The sequence below is a fragment of the Lissotriton helveticus genome, chromosome 5_1 (genome assembly GCF_964261635.1).
Source record: "Lissotriton helveticus chromosome 5_1, aLisHel1.1, whole genome shotgun sequence".
NCBI lineage: Eukaryota > Metazoa > Chordata > Amphibia > Caudata > Salamandridae > Lissotriton > Lissotriton helveticus.
Window position 1 is genome coordinate 597,824,528 of NC_136065.1, and position 14,954 is coordinate 597,839,481.

A 14,954-nucleotide genomic window follows, 5' to 3' on the forward strand; every position below is an offset into this window, starting at 1 on the left:
TACTGGTAATATTATCTGCCGTAATACGACGAGGTATCAAACTGTTTCTCTCCCCACTGCGATCTCTATTGCAGTTCGGGCAGCGTTTTACAAACATGGTGTGACGCAGGCTCATGCCTGGCCACCAGTACCGTGATTGTAATTCTTCCAGAGAATCTTTTAGTTTAAGGTGTCTGAGACCCTCGCCCATGTGTGCGTCTGCGATTAACAAGTTTCTCCTGTCCATGTTTGGAATCACCCTATCCCCCACTCCAGGGATTCGAGCAAAAGGGACGGAGTTTGCATCGATTATGTATGTATAATTGAGTGGATAGTTGATCGGTAACGCTGAGCAGTCGCCTTTTGATGACGTTTTCACCGCCAGCACTGTTTCACCGTCAATGTATTTTAATGTACGCTTTTTTCGAACTACGGGAGCCGATTTAGTGGCTGCCGCTGCGGCTGTTTCAGCCAATGAATTCCCTCCAACGTGAACGCCATCACGTTGATGACTCAGTGAGTGAGTCACGTGAGTCTTTGGTAGCTCTTTCTATAAAAGAGCTATTTGTTCCCAGAGCAGTTTCTGCTTTATTGGTGCATCTGTGTCATCTTTGTAACCGTTTTGAATCAATGTCTGCAAATCGCTGTTATATGATTTGACGCAGTAATATGAATCTGACACTATAAGTGTCGGGAATTCACGATCCGCATTATCTAGCGCCATTTTCAATGCTATTATTTCAGTTTGTTGTTCTGAATTACTTTCTACTGAGTGTGTCTTTGTTAATAGAGGTTTTAGTTTACCTCCGCGCCACACTTCTTTTGTAATCTCACATGTGGGGTTGTATGCTTGTTCTCCCCAAACGGACGGTTGAGCATGTCCGTCTGTATAGATTACACAGGCGTAATGTCGTAGAGGCAGAATGTCGATTGGCAGAGGATATGTTTTTTCATATTCTAGATTTTTTAATTCTTCTAGTTCTGGATCAAAGTAGTAGTACACTTTGTCCGTTGTGATAGAATTCACCCATTGTATCCATTCCGGATTCAATGCTGTTGTTGGTAAATTCCACGGTGTTGTTAATGCTTCAAAGGCTGATTTTGCTGTTCTGACTGTGATATGTCTACCGTCCGCTTGATCTTTCTCTATAGCTATTGCGGTTTGAACTGCATGAACAATTTATTCTTTGTTGCTGAATTTCTGTTCAGCTTCTGTGTACAAGTGTGATTTGAATGCAATTGGTACCTTTTCCCCCTCATTAGAGGTTAGGTATGTGAATCCGCATCTCCCTGGGATGACTCGAATCACAAGATTGCGTGTGTTATCACGTGTTTCTAATTTTGTTTTAATTAGCATGTCTGTTTGTAAGGATCTCAGAATTTCTGTGTGTATTTGAGTCCAATTGGATTTTTTAAAATCTGGTTTAATTAGATCATAAAGGGGTTTGACCCTTTCTGCGTAATTTGCAATGTATGTTCTTCCGAAATTTAGGAAGCCTAGAATTGACTGTAGGTTTTTTAGTGTTCTAGGTGCTTGGAGTACGGCACATTTCTCTAGGAAATTGTCAGCCAGGTTTTTGCCTTCACTTGATAATTCATATCCTAAGAACAGGACTGTCAGATGGGCAATTCTGGACTTTTTAAAGTTGAATTTGTAACCCTCTGCTGCGAACCCAAGTATTATGGTGTTCACTCTTTTCAAGTGAGTCTCCAAGTCATCATCTGTTAAGTAAATGTCATCGACATAAGATAATGCTTCATCATCATATAGTTGTAGTAATTCTGTTACTCTCGCTGAGAATACCCCCGGGCTGTTCTTGTACCCCTGGGCTAACCGACAGAATTGTTTTTGAGTGCCATTTACTGAGAATGCAGTTAAATATCTGCTCTCTGGTGCTATGTTTTGACAAAAGAATCCATTGTAGATGTCCAAGGTTGTTTTGTATTTTTTGCGCACTATGTTATTCATTAGTGCAGCACTGTGTGAGTTTTGCACTGCAAAAGTTTTGCAACATGTGTTAAGGTGTCGGTAATCCAAAACTAGACGATATGAATTGTCTGGTTTGGAGACCGGAAACAAAGGGTTGTTCATTTGTGAGGTGCAAGTTTCAATCACCCCCTGGTATTCTAGCTGATCTAGTATTTCATTTACCTGTTTTTTAGCTTCTTGCTTAATTGGGTACTGCCTTTGTGCAGTAGGTTGTGATTTTAACTGGATTTTGTGAGGAGGGGAGTCCTCATCCCATCCTACATGATTTTTATATAAAGCAGGTGCTAGAGCCACTGCCCACTTTCTAGCAAGTGTGTATTTTTTATGAATTGGGATATGATTCGAGAAGGCCGGCATAATTACTTCTTCGCCATGAGGGCACTCCCTGACAAACTCTGGTGGCCAGTCTTTTTCAGCTAGAAGGATATCATAGCCCTTGGAGAGATTATCCCAAAATAGTCCCCTTATTTTCCTAGTCTTATCTCCCTCTATACGCAATGTTATCTCGTATATCTTGTGGGGTTTGCTAACTCTGGTGTCCGCAGTTTCCACTTGAAGATATTCATTCGTGTCCACTGTCTCCAGATGATTCATAAGGACTTTGCGAGCTATGCTCACTTCTGCTGCGCTGTCTAGCATTGTCTGAGCCCATTCTCCGTTTTTCAGTTGTGTCCTCAGTATTCTCGGCATTGTTAACTACCTTGATACTGGCTACCTTCTTTTTTGGAAATTGTAATTTCTTTTTTAGCTGAGCAGGTTCCTTGTCTTTGGACTTGGTGTGCTCTTCTCTTTGTTCTGATCGTCCTCTTCTTTCCGATTTCTGCGAGGAATTCTGAAAAGATTGAGAGGGATGTGTATCAATGTCTTGATATCTATCAGGCTTCTTTATATTATCCCTATTTCTAAGGTTATATCTTTTCCCAGAGGGGTCACTCTGGGGTGACCTGTGTCTCTGGTTCGGAGATTTCTCCCTTCGCCTAGGAGACCTTCCTCGGGACTGGAATTTCTTTTCTTTAGGATTGGATTGTTTGTTTCCATCCCAGTTGTTTTTTGGTGAATTATTAATAAAAAATATTTTTTCAGGACTTTCAGTCAGTTGCGGTTTTACTGGTATTCCACCTAAACTATCTCTACCTAGTTCCTCATAGGATTTTTCTATGATTCTGGCAATTTCAGCTGGTTGGTCTGCTATATCTGTCTCTTTTAACCTCTGGCGGATCGCCACGTTGGCTGCTTCACCTTTTATGTTGGCTAATAGTATAGCCGAGACCTGCTTGAAGTCTTTCAGTAATTTCATACCAAGAGTTAAAGCGGGCTCTGGACCGTATTCGTCTTTAATTTGTTTTAGCACATCTGGTATCACCGAAATGGATGGAACACCGTGCGTTTTTGTGTAGATGGAAGCAAAGACTGTACCCCAAGTGTCACAGTCCTCAATGTGTGGTGCGATTCCCATTGGGAGACAGATAGTCAGAATCCTGTGTTTTTCTAATGGGGTGGTGTCAGGAAACACCGCCTCTATTTGGGAATTTTCTGTGCCAACCAGAATGGTATTTGTTCCCGTTTAGCCGGTACTTTACCTAGGCAAGACTGGATGTTCTGTGGTGTAATTTTATTTGTGTTCCCCTGGTGAGGGGTCAGCTGTGGAAGTTTAATTGCTGGCTGAATTGTTGAAGTCCGCATCACATACTGAACTAATTGTCTATGAATTTTTATTAATTGTTTTAGCTGTGTTAAAAGGTTTGGTGCAGACATCCCATCGATGTCTGGATGTGGTGTGTATCCGGCTAGGACCGGCCACGTTGCTCCTGGTCTACCTAAAGGACCGAGCCTGGTGATGTGATTATTATGTTTTAGGGCGCCATCAAATAAGAGCAGGTGCTCTTGAAATTTGAGTGGTACTTCCACCTCCTCGAAAGGAGTGTACGTTTCAGGAGGTTCCTCTATTTTGTAATAGTGGAAGTACTTTGTTACAGCATTAGCTGCTGGAAAATGTATCCATGAATAATATACCTCTGTCTGCCGATATTCGTGTGCCTCAATTACGAATATGACTGTGCCACCTCTAGGTGTCAGTCCATTTTCTATAAGTTTTAGAGTTATAGATCTCCTTTTGATGACCGGAATGAGTATTATATCCGCGTCTGCTGCTTGCATGGTAGCATCAGCATCTGCGAGTTCAGTTGCTAATCTAACTGCCTCTCTTTCTTCATCACTTTCTGACATTTTACTGTCAGGATGGTTATTTTGTTTGTTTGCAGATCAGGTTTCTTATGGAAACAGAGATTAGATGCACAATATTTTGGAACAGTGTATCCTTCAACGTTGACTATACCAAGAACCATACATAGGAGTTCCCTCCTGCGAGGTTTTGGAGGATATTACCTTTCACCCACTCCAGACGTCTTTGGAGTATTGTGGGAAAAGGGGTCTGAGTGAGAAAGCACGACTGAGTTACTCTAAATGTCTTACGTTAGTTTTATCGCCCTTTCCAAACGCGTTGGGCGCCATGTAGTGTAGTTCCTATCTTCCCAATAGGCTCTGCGCATTGGAATAATACCTACAGCAGTAAAGGCCTAGGCCAGACGTTAACTAGGTCTACTACTGTCGATACTAGTCTTAAGTTTTGGGTTTGCCAGCGTAGCTCAGAGTTCGCTAGAAACGTTCTCGAATGTTCAAGGAGGAATTAACTTCCCTGATTAGACAAGAAGGGATTTAGTTTCTGACAACCATAGAACATGACAACTTTGCTCTCCCCTAATCAAGAGTCAATCTCGAGAGTCGTGTGAACAAAAGGCAATTTATTTTACTCAGTCAGTACGTGCATTCTTAGTCTCATCAGAATGTAGAGAAAAGGAAGAGACGGGCGTGTTCAATAAAAAGGTGTTATTTATTGATCAGTCTCTTTTCTCATACAAGAGAAATGGATCGATATTATTGCAATACTTATAGTTAAGTAAAGTGCATACATTAAAAGCAATAGTATAAAGTAATACTGTAAAAACATTGATATGGTTTCTAAGCCATATGATGTTTAAAATGAATAAAATATATTTACATACACATATACATTTGACTAAACGTACTCAACTGGTGTTTCTAGATACGCCTACCCCGTGTACCTGACCTAAGCCTAATACGTGGGCGGGAATAGAAAGTTACAGTTTAAGTTAAGTTTGTTTTTGCCAAGTGAATAACTAAAGAATTCTCTGTGAGGGGTTATTCAGTTCTGTACCTGGAAGTTAGGATGAATGAGGAATGGTATCTCTCTCTCTGGTCTCGATATTCCAGGCTGCCTGCGAGGGCTACCCGGAAACGCCGGTGCTGGATTCTCGGTAGGAGAAAGCAGCTTCTCTCAGCGCGTCAGGAAGGCGGGGCTGCTGCCAGCGGGGTCTGCTCTGCTCTTCGCTTCGGCAAGTATGGCTGCTCCGTCTCGTCACCACGCGTGTGTTTGCATATGGCAAGATCGGTAATATTTATACCTTTAAGGTGCCGAGATTGACGTAAGGATGGACATAGATACGTCAATAAAGATGTCATACGATTTGCTCGTTAGCACATTCTTTTACTAAAGTTCTCGGTGAAATCAAAACAATGGCCGCAGGGTTTTGCCCAGGTTGTCATAGGTTTGATTTGTTATGAGAACTCCGTATGCCTTATCAGGGGCTGGAGGAATATCGCTTGTCTAATTAGATCGCAAGCGTTATGACCTAATCAGATAACACGTTCCTGTGCCGTAGTGTGACTGCGTCAGATAACGGTATCTGCATCATGGGGAATTTCTGCCTCATGGGCTGACTGCTAGTTAACTTGTTAGTTTGTTTAACTAGAATAGGGTCAGGAATAGGGGGATCGATTCAGAACCGATAGGAATACATGACAGCGTAGTGCTATATGGTTGTCGAGTATTCAGGCAGGTTTATTGCAGATATTGAGGCTCGGCCGGCAGAGCCCACTTAACGTGCGGCCATCTTGCAGCTCGGCTTGGCCACGCCCCCAGTGCTGGTTTATATATTTGTTTGTCGGTCCTAGTTTTTTAAATCTTCCATTTACGTTCTAATCTTTTACAACTTGATCTGTCTGTTTTCAATTCAGTAGTGTGTCATGGAGTATAAGGTCTACATAGTTTAACTGAAGCCACAATATGAAGTGCGTGGGAGAAGGTTTCATGGAATAGAGCTGGGTTCATGTCTAGCGAACTGTCTAAAGTAGGGATTAAAAAAAGCTGATTTAAAAGATTCCAGAGTTATCTGCTTCCATGGTCTCGATCGAAATAACTTCTGACCTGTAGGTTTAGCGGGAATGGTCGTAATGTGGATATGAAAAGTGGTCAAAAAGTAATCCGTCCAGGTTAGAGGTTGTGGGATGTCAGCTTGAGGAAACCTGCAGGTAGAAAAACATGAGGTCTAATGTATGTACTACTGAATGAGTACGACCGGTATTGGTCAGGAGGAGGCCCCAGTCAAATGAAAATCATATGTTGATAATACATTAGATGCTAGTTATTCTGCTAATTTTTGGCTCAGTTCTTTTTTTTGGGGGCCTGGAGAGTGGTAGACTAGAGCACTTTTCCAGGTGCCGCTGTGGAAAGTTTCTATTTTGAATATTACTATCTCTGCCCAGTCGACGAGTTGGAAATCAAGGATTTCCAATCTAAAAGAATCCAGAAATGCAAAAGGTACTCTGCCTCCTGGTTTTCATTACCTCCTCGTCCTGTCTCCACGTCCCATTCCTGACAAGTGAGCAGCTAGTCTGCTCTACAGAAACCCCTACCTAGCTGAGCTGTTTGCACTTCCCCCTAGGATGACGTCACCATCACGTGACTATAAAGGGGGAAGTGCATCCAAGAATCATCCTGTTCTTTTTTTTCTGCGATCTACGACCGCGTTTTCTGGCTGTGCTGTTCGGGGGCTGCCTGTGTTCCTGGTGAGTTCCCTGCTGTTTCCTTTTTATGTGCGGCGGCCTGCTTTAGCGGCCGCCTTTGTTCTCGCGCTGCCATTTCCCCCGCGCTGTCTCCGATTTGGGGCTGTTGTCTTGCACGCGGATCGCGTTAGCGGCCGTCTCTGTTTTTGGTCTATGATTTTGCACACGGCTCGCATTAGCGGCCGTTTCTGCTCGTTCTGCTCACCTGTACACACCGGGCTTTGGTTGGCCTGCTCCAGCGGCGGTTCCTGGGTGGTCTCCAGTCCATTTTCGCCCTGCGCTAGCGGGCGGGGGCTTTTGTGGAGCTGGTGATGTGGCTCTCCTGTGTTCTTGTGCATTTAGGGGGCGGATTTGGCTACTGGCTGGGCTTTTTATGCCGGTCCATTTTTTCTTCCAACCACAGGTGTTTGGGTCCTCGACCTATATATGGGGTCCTTCTTGTGTGGTTTTTTGTCTTTGTTTGTGACTGTTGGGGTGTTTTTGGACTTGTGCTTCTGCAATGGATTCTGAGGCTTCTTCTTCTGCGGCCCCTCTGGATGCCCTGCGCCTGATTATAAATGAGGCTGTGGCTGCTGCTTTCCTGGCTAGGGACGCGGCTGGGCCTCCTCCCAAGGTGCCTCGTGTTTCTTTGGATCGGCAGGCTGCTCCTGAGGAGGACGTTGGTCCTGATGAGGATGAGGGTGTCCGTGGTCGTTTTCTTCAGGGTGCTGAGCTCGCTGAACTGTTCACCCATGTGCGGTCCAATTTGGGCTTCTCACCTCCTGCGGATGCTGTTATAGAGGATGACTTTTTTACGCAGTATGTCCAGCCTGCTCCGGACTCTTTTCCTTTACATGGGGTGGTGCGCAATGTGCTGTCTCACGAATGGAAGGAGGTGGACAAGTCTGCTTTTCCTCGTTTCCTGTCCAGGCGTTACCCTATTGAGGGTTTTTCTGCTGAGTTCCCTCAGGCTGTGAAAGTTGACAATTTGATGGCTGGCCTTTCTTCTCAGGGTTTGGTTGTTTCTGAGGACGCCCTTCCTGCAGACGCTGTGGATAAGCGTGTTGAAGGGGCAGTGAAGCGTTCCTATGCTGCTTCTAATTTTTCTGTCCGGGCGACTGCGTATTCTAACTATATGGTTCAATCGCTCCTTAAGGATTTCCAGTCCCTGTCTGTTCTGCTGAACAACGGCGAGGATGCCACACCTCTTCTGTCTCTGATGGAGTTGCAGGTGCGTTACCTGTCGGATCTTTCCTTCGACAATTTAGGGGCGGTGGCGGCTGCTTCTGGAGCTTCCATTGCTGCCCGTCGTCATATTTGGATGCGTTCCTGGAAAGCGGACTCTTCCCAAAAGTCGGTCCTCCTTAAGTTGCCCTTTGGAGGTTCCAAGGTGTTCTGTCCTCAGCTGGAGGGTATGATCAAGCAGTCTGCTGAGAACCGCAAGCTGGTGGCTCCGGTCCGCCCTCCTTCTCAGGGTCGTGGGTTTGGTTACCGTCGCGCTTTTGGGCCTCCTGCTCGTGGCGCTTCTCAGCCCTTTCGTGGCAGGGGTCGTGGCCGGGGGGGCCCCTGGAAGTGCCAAGCCCTGGGTCGCTGCCGGTGTTGCCACCCCCGCTTCCTCCTCTTCTCAAAGACTGTCTGCCTTTGCCAGTTGGTGGTCGCTTCCAGTCCTTCCGCGCCCAGTGGTTATCAGTTCCGGATGCCTGGGCGGTTCAGACTGTTTCGGAAGGTTGCCGGCTCGAGATTTCCTCTCCTCCTCCTCCGGGTTTTGTTCAGACTCCCCTGCCCCATCTTCCTCTGCGCAGAGATGCTTTGTTGGCAGGTGTACGGCTCCTGTTGGAGAAGAGGGCTATTGTGGAGGTTCCTCCTCTGGAGAGGGGCAGGGGTTGCTATTTAATCCTCTTTCTTGTCTCAAAGAAAGGCACTTCGGATCTTCGTCCTGTTTTGGATCTGAAGCGGGTCCATCGCTTCGTTGTCCACCGTACGTTCAAGATGGTGACGCTCCAGTCCATCCTGCCTCTGGTCCTGCCGGGGGGCTTCCTGGCATCCCTGGATCTGATGGATGCGTATTTGCACGTTCCTGTCCACCCGGACGACCAGCGTTTTCTCCGATTTGCTGTGGGGGCCCTGCACTATCAGTTCCGGGTGCTGCCTTTCAGCCTTTCTTCCGCGCCCAGAGTGTTCACCAAGCTCTTGGCCCCTCTGGTGGGTATCCTTCATTCCAGGGGACTGCTGGTGTTTCCATATCTGGATGACTGGTTGATTGTCTCTCCTTCTTTTACACAGGCTCTGTCGGATGTGGACCAGGTGTGTCTTCTGCTGGGTTCCTTTGGGTTCCTTATCAACCACAGGAAGTCCTCCCTGGTGCCCTCCCAGTCCCTGAAGTTCCTGGGGGCTCTCTTCAGCATGGACATGGACATGGTTTTTCTCTCGCAGGAGCGCCAGTTGACTTTGTTTCGTCACCTTTCCTGGCTTCTGTCCCAATCCCGGGTGTCTGCCCGTCTCTGGTTGCGGAGTCAGGGGGAGATGGCGTCCACTCTGCATCTCCTTCCTTGGTCCAGGCTACATCTGTACCCCCTGTTGCATCATGTCCTGTCACACTGGGATCCTGCCTCCTTGGACTACGAGACTCTGATCCCTGTCACTCCGGGGATTCGGGCGGATCTCCAGTGGTGGTTGTCCCCTCTCTCTCTTTCCCGGGGGTTCGATCTCCTTCCTCCTCAGTCTGTGGTTGTGTTGTCCACAGATGCCAGTGCTTTGGGGTGGGGTGCCGTTCTGGGTGCCTCTAAGGCTCAGGGTCGGTGGTCCAGTTTCAAATCCCTCCAGTACACGAACTGGAAGGAGTTGAGGGCGGTTTGGTTGGCTCTTCTTTGGTTCGCTCCTTCGGGGTCGGGCGGTCTCTGTGCAGACGGACAATCAGGTGGTTCATTCTTATGTGAATCACCAGAGGGGCATGTGTCGTGCTCTGTTTCTCCTATCCCGGGAGATCGGCCTTTGGGCCGAGTCGAGTCTCCTGTCTCTGGCGGCGGTCTATCTTCCGAGGAAGGAGAATGGGCCTGCGGATTCTTTGAGCAGGGTGTTCCCCTCCTTGGTGTCCCTCTGTCTGTCCCTGGATCTGTTCGATCTGATTGTCCTCCGGTTCTGCCTTCCTTGGCTGGATCTTTTCTCCTCGGAGGAGTCCGCTCTTCTTCCTCGTTTTTGCAGCATAGTTCCCTCTCCGTTGGCGTGGGCTACCGATGCTTTCTCGATTCCTTGGTCGAGGGGTTGCCTTCCCTCTGTTTGCCTTAATTCCGAGGGTCCTCCAGAAGATTCGGTTGGAGCGGGCGGAGGTTCTCCTAGTGGTTCCAGAATGGTCTCGGCAGTCTTGGTTCCCCCTTCTGCTGGCCTTTTCTGTTTGCCCGCATTGGCGGTTTCCCCTGTCTCCCTCCCCGCTGCGGACTCCTCTTCTCGGAGTTGCCTCCCTGCGTCGCCTCCGGCTGGGGATTTGGCACTTGAGAGGTTGAGTTTGCTGGGTCTGGGTTGCTCGGTTGCGGTTTGCCCCGATTTCTTCAGCTTTCTAGGCGTCCTTCCACCTTGAAGTCGTATGACCGTCACTGGAAGAATTTCTTCTCCTGGTGTCTTGAGAGGGGTCTCTCTTCTGCCTCCTGTGAGGCCGTGAAGGTTTTGGACTTCTTGCAGGATGGTTTCGTCTTGGGGCTTGCGGTTTCTTCCCTGCGGGCCCAGTGGGCTGCCATTCTTGCTTTTCGGGGTTCCTCTGTTTCCTCTGTCTCCCCGTTGGTGGCTCGCCTTCTATGAAGTTTCTTGCTTCAGCGTCCTGTCTCTCGTTCTCCTGTGCCTCCCTGGGATCTTCCCTTGGTTCTCCGGGCTTTGACGGGTCCTCCTTTCGAGCCTTTGGACTCCGTGGCCCTGAAGTTCCTTTCTGCTAAGGTTATTTTCCTGGTGGCCATTACTTCTGGGCGGAGGGTTGGTGAGATTGGGGCGCTGTTGGCTTCCCCCCCCTTCTTGCGCTTTTGCGATGATAAGGTCATTCTCCATCCGAGTCAGTTCTTTCTTCCTAAGGTGGTGTCTTCTTTTCACTGTCAGGAGGATATTGTTCTCCCGGTGTTTTTTCCGGCTCCTGCCTCTCCTGAGGAGGTGCTCCTCCATTCGTTGGATGTGCTGAGGGCTCTCCGCATCTACTTGGGTCGTACGGCTGGTTTCCTTAAAGTGGATTCCCTCTTTGTCACCTATGGCCTCTCGGGGCTGGGGCTTCGGCTTCGGCCTTCTTTGTGCACCTTGTCTCGTTGGGTCAGGGGCGCTGTGGTTTCTGCTTACGATTCTGCCCACTGTCCTCTGCCTTCCTCTGTTCAGGGTCGGTCGACTCGGAGCGTGTCTTCCTCCTGGGCCATGTTCAAGGGGGCCTCGTTGAGGGACATTTGCAATGCTGCCACGTGGGTTTCTCCCCATACGTTTGTTGCCCATTATCGGCTTCGGTTGGGGATGGCGGCCTCTGCTGCTTTTGGGGCTAGTGTCCTGTCTGCGGTACATGATTTGTGATCTGTACTATTTTCTGTTGATTAAAACTGGACCTGTTTTTTCTCGAACTGTTTGGTCTGTTTTTTTCTTACAATCACAGTGTGCTTGGGTATGGGCTCACTTGTCAGGAATGGGACGGGGAGACAGGACGAGGAGGTAATGCCCGGTTACTCACGGTAATATCCATTACTCCGAGTCCGGGTCTCCCCGTCCCTTTCCTGAGCCCTTCACTCCCTCCCTGGTTTGGGTTTTTATTTCGGTGATTGTCTGTTTTTCGTTCTGGTTTTCTTTGGTATTCTCAGGATGATTCTTGGATGCACTTCCCCCTTTATAGTCACGTGATGGTGACGTCATCCTAGGGGGAAGTGCAAACAGCTCAGCTAGGTAGGGGTTTCTGTAGAGCAGACTAGCTGCTCACTTGTCAGGAATGGGACGGGGAGACCAGGACTCGGAGTAATGGATATTACCGGTGAGTAACCGGGCATTCCCTGTCCTGCCTTACCTATTGTAATTATTGGGAAATGCAATGGGAATGCTGGGCAACGCTAACAAATGTAGCCAGAACTCAGTGATAAAACACAGAATGATCTGCTTTGGAGTTATTCTCCATTATCAGAATGTGATGCCCTCCACACAAGCTGAAATACGATTTTGTGCACCCTAGGGTTTAAACACTTTATAAGTAACACGTACATACATATGTATGTGTACAGACTCTTTCCCCATTTCTTGTCGCATGCACTCTTATTTATCTTTTCTCGTTCTTCTTCCTCTGACCCCCTTTCTCCATTCATCTCTCTCCTCTCACCTTTCCCTCATCTGCTTCTCCCACTCATCAGCCACTCTTCAGCTCTCTTTTCCCTCCCTCCCCCCCCTACTCTTACTTTCACTCAACGTTTAATATTTCTCTTCCCAGTTCTACCTCCCTCACCTCTTTTTCTCTCCCTATCCTCTCTGGCCATCTCTGAAGTTTCATATACCTTTCTTCTATACAGCTTTCCTTCTCCTTTTCTGTATACGTTTTCCTTTCTTTGTCTTTGCTCATCAGTAATTCACCCGTTCGCCTCCTTTCCTCCCTCCTTTCTCTTATCTTCCTTTCTCTCAAGCGCAGCCTCTTTGCCACTCTCCCTCTACCCTTGTTCCCCGTCAGAGTTCTCTCTTTCCCGTTATTTCCCTTCACATCTCTGTCCCCTTCTTGCTTTGAAAACACCATTCTCTCGTCGGGGATGGCGTGGCTTTGCGTTTTTGTGATGCGACAATGCTGGCTGAGGCTCCCACTGTGCTTTGTCCGCAGGGGGCACAGAGACTGGCTATGAAAAGCTTCCATCACAGCTGCATTCGCCCCTCATCCTTCACAATTGTTTGCGGATATCAAGCAGGCTCCGGTTTTTATGAACTCCAGGACGAAAATCGGAAGAAAACTCACCAGGCTCTAATACGTTTTCTCAACCAATCAATGTTATGTTAAGTAAAAATTGAAAAGGAAAACTTTCCCTGTGTACTGGAAGAAAGGGAAGGTGGTGCATACCATTAAAGCTTCGCCTTGTGACCCAAAAAAGTTTAATTCCGATTATATCACTTTATCCCGCTGTATCATGTGTCGTTTGAATATGTTTGAATAATATAAATGCACAGTGTTCTCTCTAGGGCTCTTCAATTTAAATTAGGGTTCCAAATCCTGATGGCATTTGGAACCATGAAAATGCGCATAGAAATGCTTTTCACATAGAGGGAGGGGCCTATTCACAAATGCAATTTCTAGTAGGTAAAATAGTGGTGCAGTAGTACTACTAGGGGCGGCTCCTCTGCTAAGGCAGAGGATCATCACCCCACTGCTCTCAGAGTGGGAAAAAATAAAAAATAAAATATTAATAACATTGTTACTATCATTTAATTTTCTGAAGCTTCAGGGCTGGGTTAGGGCGGGGCGTGTTGGTGCCACAGGGGGAGGAGTGGTTCATGCACTTAGGTTTGCATGATGGTTTGGCTGGCCGTCTTGTGCACACCAAACAATCATGCGTACTTGGCATGATCCCCACTGGGCTGTAATACACAGCCTGGGTGGAGAACATGCCCAGGATTCCAGTCCCTGTCTAAGCACTGAACCACGGTGCTCAGACCAATCACAGCACTGAATTGCAGCATTGTGATTGGCTTAGGGGTGCCTGTGGGCATCTGGGACTGGTCAGCGAAGCAATGACGGAGAAGAGATGGAGGCGGCCTTGAGGAGGTAAGTGGTTTTAAAAAAAAATATTTTGTCCCCCGGCCACCACACCTGTTCCCTGCCAGCCGTCACTGAGTACTATTACCAGTATTCAAAAATGCTATCCATGAATCTCCGGCCTGTAACCTCTCCTGACCTATCTCTTAAGTTAAGAGAGCTCTGTCTTAGCTGCAGAGGTATATATACACAGAGGTTCACGCTTTTGTAGTAAATGTGGGAGGGTTAAGGCGAAGTGGTTAGAAAATTGGGAACTTTTCCTACCACAGGAGTGGGTTTTAGGGAAACTGAAGGCTAGGTTTAGGGAAGGACATACAATTAATAAAAACACATTCACAAAAGGGTAAAATATTGCTATTCACAAAGTTATACCTAAATCTGCTCTAGTAGAACGACTTTCAAAACAGGCTTACATCTCTGTCAGCCAAGCCTTGGAATAGATCAAGCAACATAAATGACCAATAACTCTTACTGCACACACATTCTCATAGAAACCATTGGAGACAAGGAATAAAACTAATAGCGCATAGGGGGAAAATGGAAACATAGTTTTGAACGTCTAAAGTATGACATTTTATATTTTTATGTAAATATATATTTAGAATTGTCAACAGCTTTTTTAAAATACAAGCCATTTAAATCACATATTCCAACAAGGCTTCTGACATATTCAATAAAGCTGTTACTGCAATGTGGGACAGCCTAAACAGTCAGCACTTTGCCATACCCATCAACCGGTTAACCTCTTCACAACATCAACCAGTCACACACATCCTACCTAGATATGAATGCAAGTTACACATAAAACAATGTTTGACTACGTGGGTATCTTTGTTGCTTTACCCTTAGTTCTGTGAAATAATTATGTGTATACTAGAGAGCGACGAGTAGAAGAGAGGATTTACTTCTGTGTGTGTTACTAAGGGCCCTATTATGAAGGCGTGCGGATTGCCACCGCTGGCTTGGCGGTCACCATCGCCGGCCCAGCGGTGGTGATCCACCCGCAAAATGTCCCTAGTTCACTCCCCGCCATATTAGCATGGCGAGGGGCACCGCGGCGGACGGAAAGACCACCCGCCGCTTTTCCACTGGTTGGATTGCCGGACGGGCAGAAAAGGGACTCAATATGGCGGTGGTGCCTTGCAGGCCTCCCCATCCATATTAGGATGCATGCCTTTCCATGGCGGAGAGTCCGCCATGGAAAGGCATGAAGGAATTCACGTGGGGGCCCATTGTGGGCCCCCGGGGGGGAGTGGGTGGCTGCATGGGGGTACCCATGGTAACTCCCATCATTGCCATGCACAAGGTGGCAGGCACTGCGTGATGCCTGTCACGTTGTGCACAACATGG